We start from the raw sequence: 6,003 nt of genomic DNA, 5'->3' as shown, positions 1-6,003 counted from the left end.
TGACAGAAGGGAGGGTTGACTGGGGAATGAGACAATCAGAATATATGCCATCTTGGAGTGGGGGGAGGGTAGAAATGGGGAGAAAATTTGTAATTCAAACTCTTGCGGAAATCAATGCTGAAAAGTAAAAATATTACATAAATAAATAATTAAGGAAAAAAAACAGAAGAAAAAAAGGGGAGGAGAGAGGTCAGTTAGTGAAACAGATTAAGTATACCAAATTCAGAAGAAAAAAAGACAGTAGCATAGTGTTTAACACACTCAACTATTCAAGTTATTGAGGGAAGGATTCACTATTTGACAAAAAACACTGGGAAACCTGGATGAAAATCCAGCTAAGTCTAAACCGACATTCAAATCATATGTTAAGAAAATCTTCAAATAGATACATAGCTGAGATGTTAAAAATCACATCATAAACAAATTAGAGGGGCAAGGAAGAAATATATATATATATATATATATATACACATATACATATATATACACACACACATATCATATATATGGATAGGGGAATTTTACATGGAAAATGCTGTAAATTGCTAATAATAGAGAAATACAAATTAAAGCAACTTTGAGGTTGTACCTCACACCCCTCAGCCTGGTAGAGAACATCTGTGCAGTCTAGGTGGGCATAAAGATCAGACTGGACAGGGTGCCTTAAATGGAGGTTCCATACAACGGGGGGGGGGGGGGGGGGGAGGGGGAGGGGGAGGGAAGGTACTTCCAGAGTGTAAATTCCAGGGCTTCAGTGAAGAATGAAGCGGTTTCCAGGATGAAGAGGTTTATGAAGCATGATCGAAAAAGTTTGGAGTGCAGCCTGTAGAGGTCAAAAGAGGAAAACAGCAAAAGTTGGAGGGGCTGTGGAAAAGAAGAAAAAGTAAAATAGGTACACTAATCTACTGCTGATGTATTTGTGAATGTCCAGCCATTACGGAAAATAATTGGGATTCCAAAGGACTCATGATGAAAAATGCTGTCCACCTCCAGAGAGGGAATTGATGGATTCTGCATGCAGATTGAAGCAAGTTTCCTTTACTTATTTTTTTTGCTTTTTACTTTCAGATCATGGCTAATCTGGAAAATGTTTTGCATGACTTCATATGAAATTTGTTGCTGTTCAGTCATTTTCAGTTGTGTCTGACTCTTTGTGACCCCATTTGGGGTTTTCTTGGCAGAGATACTGGAGCAGTTTGCCATTTCCTTCTCCACCTCATTTTAAAGATAAGGAAACTGAGGCAAACAGGGCTAAGTGACTTGTCCAGGTTCACACAGCTAGAAAGTATCAGGCCAGATTTGAATTCAGGAAGATAAGTCTTCCTGACTCCATGCCCAGCAGTCTATCTACTGCACCATCTAGATGCCCCTGGCTTTAACTAAGTCTATGCAAATGATTTTTAAACCTGTACATTCAACCTTCATCTCTCTTCTAGGCTCCAGTCTAACATTATTAGCTGCTTAGCAGACATTTCCACTTTTGTGTCCCAAAAGTATCTCAAACTCAGCATGTCCAAAAGATAATTCATTTCCTTCCCCACCCTCATCCCTAAAAATCTCACCCTTTTTCTTAACTTTCCTATTTCTGGTATGCCACCATCCTTCCAGTCACTTCCATTTGCAACTTAGGGGTCACATTCAGCTCTTCCTCTTCCTCAACCCCAAATCCAATCAGTTGCCAACCAATTCTATCTCCATAACATTTCTAATATCAATTTACTTCTCTCTACTCATACAACAATTATCCCTGTTCAAGCTCTCAACCTTTTATCTGGACTATTACAATAGCTGCCTAATTAGCCTCTTAGTCTTCAATCTCTCCCATCTCCAGTTTATCTAAGTTCACTTAGCTGCCAAACTGATATTTCTAAAGTACAGATCTAACCATCTTACTCCCCCTAAGAAGCTTCAATGGTTCCTTATTATCTCTAGAACAAAATACAAACTACTGTGTTTGGCATTTCAAATCTTTCACAATCTGTTCCAAACTATCTTTCTAGAACAATATCACAGTTCTCCCAGGCATACATTTTGTATTCCAGCCAAAGTGACCTACTTGCTATTCCTTATACGGGGTATTCCATCTCTCTTTGTGCAGCTCATCACCCATGCCTGGAATGCTCCACCTTCTCACTTTCCTCTCTAGTAATCCCTAGCCTTTAGTATTTACTTAACACATCTTCTATATTCCATTATCTGGGTATATACATTGATTCTCCCCAGTAGAATGTAAGTTCCTTTGAGAGCAGACTAGTACTTTTGTCTTTGTATCCCCAGTACCTAGTACAGTGCTAAGCACATAGTAAGCACATAATAAATGTTCAGTGAATTAAATTGCATCCCAGGCATGGGGGACAATTTCTATGAATTCACCTACACCAGAGAGGGAGTAGGGAGTTTAGAAAAGTTAGCAGATGAGTTTGGATGGAATATGGTGTTCGTACTGTAGACTCATGAGATAAATCTAGAAAGGTAGTTAGGAACCAGATTGTGGAAAGTTTTAAATGCCAAGTGAGTTATTTTGGTAATTGTATGAAATTATTGGTTACCATTGTAAAAAACTTCACAGGAGAAGCAGTATAAAGAATGTCAGAGATGTATGATGATAATAAAAGCATCTATATAGTACTCTAAGTTTTTCAGGATGCTTTTTCTACCTAATTTGATTCTCCTAACAGCCCTGTGAGGTAGATGCTATTATTACCATCATCCCCATTTTACAGATCAGGAGACTGAGACTCAGAAAGATTTGCCCAAGGTCCCAGAGCTAGTAGGTGTCTGAGGTGGGAATTGAGCCCAGACCTTCTTGCATCTAAGTCCAGCAGTCTGCCTCACTTAGTCAAGGGACAACAGATAGAAAACCCATGGTTAGTCGCATATAGGGAGAATAGTGAAGCTTTGTGCTAGCCAGACTAAGACATCAAAGCCTGAGCTAATAATGCTAGACTAGAGCCTAGAAGAGAGATGAAGGTTGAACCTGACTAGCTTTTGTTGCTAGTCAAACGTGAATAATAAGGCATAATGGGGAACAGAGTTGGAGGGCAATGATTTCTTTGCCTTTTCTATTTAGCTTTACTTAGGTCATTTCCACACCAATCAAAGGGGATTGATTGAGAGCAAAGTGAGCCTCATCACTCCAACTTCTATCACAACACCCCTGGAGTTGTTCTTTGTTTGTAGAATCTCTAAGTTAGGTGAATGCAATGGAAATTATAAGGAATTTTTTAAACTCCAAATGATAGTTGTCTGAGTACCAGACAAAGGCAGTAAATAGAACATATTTAGTCTTAGCCTGTTTCATTCTACTGGCTTTTGGTAGATCGCTGGTTGATTGTGGTAACTCAACCACAGCTATATAACGAAAGCATCTACTTGCCTTTATCAAGGAGAGGCTTTCTAGTTACTGTATACACTATAGGTGGGAACAAAGATCAATAGATAGCTCTGAAGTACTGAAACTCAACAGGTGGTGGCAGAGAGTTGCTTGATGACCACAATACCACTAGAAACACCCAGGAGAGGTTATGAGATGGAAAGTAGAGAAGTGATGTCCAGCACAAAGTACTGCAACCCCTCCAGAGTACATTGACAACTCCACAGTGCTGAAGATATGAGTTGCCCCCATCTATATGCACACCCTAGCCATGTGTGTCTCTGCGTATAACTTCCATATGTGTGCTTTGGCCACGTGGGTTCTTTATTTGTTATACCCACATAGGTGCCCTGATCAGATCAGTTCCTCATATGTGCCCCAACACAATGTTCCTGGATGATTTGTGTATTTCTCAGTCATGTGCTATCTGCATATGTGCTCTTCCTCTCCAGTGATGTGGTAACCTGTGGGAGAATGAATCCCATGTATGTAGGGGGTAGGACATCTTTTCTTGTAACATTAGTGACTATACTTTTTGATCAAATTTTACATTTTGCTGGAACCTCATACGGGTCATTCCCTCTAACCACAGGTATTCCACCAGACCTTATCCTGGGCCCTTTTCTTTTCTTCCTCCTTACCACTTTACTCCATGATCTCATCAGTTCCCATGATTCTCAAATCTACCTCTCCTGCCCCAACCGCTCTGCTGACCTCCAATCGCACATCTCCAACTGCCTTTCAGACATCTCAAACTAGATGTCCAGTAGACATCTTAAAATAAACATGTCCAATACAGAACCCATTATCTTTCCCCATAAATTCAGCCCCATTCCTACCTTCCCTATTACTGTAGAGTGCAACAGCATCCTCCTAGTCCCTGAGGCTGGCAACCAAGAAGTTATTTTTGACTCCTCACTATTGCTCACCTCTCCCCCCATCCAATCTGTTGCCAAGGCCTGTTGATTTTACCTTTGCTACATCTCTCTAACATCTCTTGTTCCCTCCTCTGATACTGCCACCAGTCCAGTGCAGGCCCTTATTACCTCACACCAGGATTACTGCAACAGCCTTCTAATGGGTCTGTCTACCTCTAGTCTCTCCCACCTCTAATCCATCCCCCATCCAGCCACCAAAGTGATTTTTACTGAAGTGTAGGTCCAACCATGTCACCACACACACACACTCAATAAACTCCAGTAGCTCCCTATTACCTCCAGGATAAAATATAAAATGCTCTGTTTGGCATTCAAAGCCCTTCATAACCCAGCCCCTTCTACCTTTGGTTTTCTTACAACTTACTCCCTGCTACTTACATCCAACACTAGCCTCTTTGCTGTTCTGCAAATAAGATACTCATCTCTGCGCTCAGGGCATTTTTCTCTCTCCCCAACTCTGCTACTGACTTGCTCAGCCTCCTTTAAGTCCCAACTAAAATCCCTTCTTTTACAGGAATCTGTTCCCAACTCCTCATAATTGTAGCGCCTTCCCTCTGATTATCCTGTATGTAGCTTGCTTTGTGCGTATTTGTTTGCATGTTGTCTCTCCCATTAGAGGGAGGAGGAGGGTAGGAACTGCCTTTTTATTAATTGTATTCCCGGCACTTAGCATAGTGCCTGGCACATAGTAAGCACTTAATAAGTGTTTGATTGATTTTGTTCAACTAATATATCCGCTAGGTAATAAAGTTTATGCTTTTGAGTTGTATTGACTTATCTGGCTGTGAGACCCTGGGCAAATCACGTAATCATGTTTGCCTCAGTTTCCTTATCTGCAAAATGCTGGAGAAGGAAATGGCAAACCATTCCCGTGTCTGCCAAGAAAACCCCAAAAGAGGTCACGAAGAGTCCGACACAACTGGGTGCCAGGAACCTCAGGGGGCTTTTCTGGAGATACTCCTATGTGACAGGTCCCAGATTTTACTTAGTGTCAAAAAAATCTAGAAGAAGGACTTCAAACCCATTAGGTGGACTCCCTGTCGAGGTCTCAGTGAAAGACATAGTCAAGAATCCCAGGAGATGTGAAGGCTTGGATGGGTTGCAATCTATACCTTTGGAGAAAGCAAGCACATCTACAAAATCAGAGGAACATTTAAGTGTCGAAATGGATAACGCCCATGGTTTTTCTTTCCTCAAAGATCTATAGTATGTTTGTCATACATAATTTCTTTCAGAATCTCTAGTTTCTTCAACTTGCTCTCGCCCCTCGGGCTACTCCCTGGTCCAGTTTTTCAAATTCCTCTCCCACAGAGGCTCCTCCGAGACGGATTGGTGGCCCCGGTTGCCTAAAAATCACCTGCCCAGCCAATGGCCCTTTACACCAGAAACGGCGGTTTCCGGCCCTTAAACAAGTGGGTGACAGGAGGGGCGGGACTACGGAGACCGCTGCGAGGCCTAGTACTGGCTGTGCTACGGAATTGGAACCAAGCGTAGCCCCGACATCGTGGGAAAGACCTGGTTTTTGAGGGCCGGGAAAAACTAGAACTGGACCGCGCAAACCGAAATAATCTTTGGAAAAAGAATCCCTGGAGCCTGGAGCGGGAGCTGGATAGAAGCCTTGCAGGCCGCCGCGCGACATTTGGGGAGTTGTAGTCCGAAAGACTTTGTCCCCGGCGCAGGCGCACTCCCCCT

The sequence above is a fragment of the Trichosurus vulpecula genome, chromosome 3 (assembly GCF_011100635.1).
Source record: "Trichosurus vulpecula isolate mTriVul1 chromosome 3, mTriVul1.pri, whole genome shotgun sequence".
Taxonomy (NCBI): domain Eukaryota; kingdom Metazoa; phylum Chordata; class Mammalia; order Diprotodontia; family Phalangeridae; genus Trichosurus; species Trichosurus vulpecula.
This window is presented reverse-complemented; position numbering follows the sequence as displayed.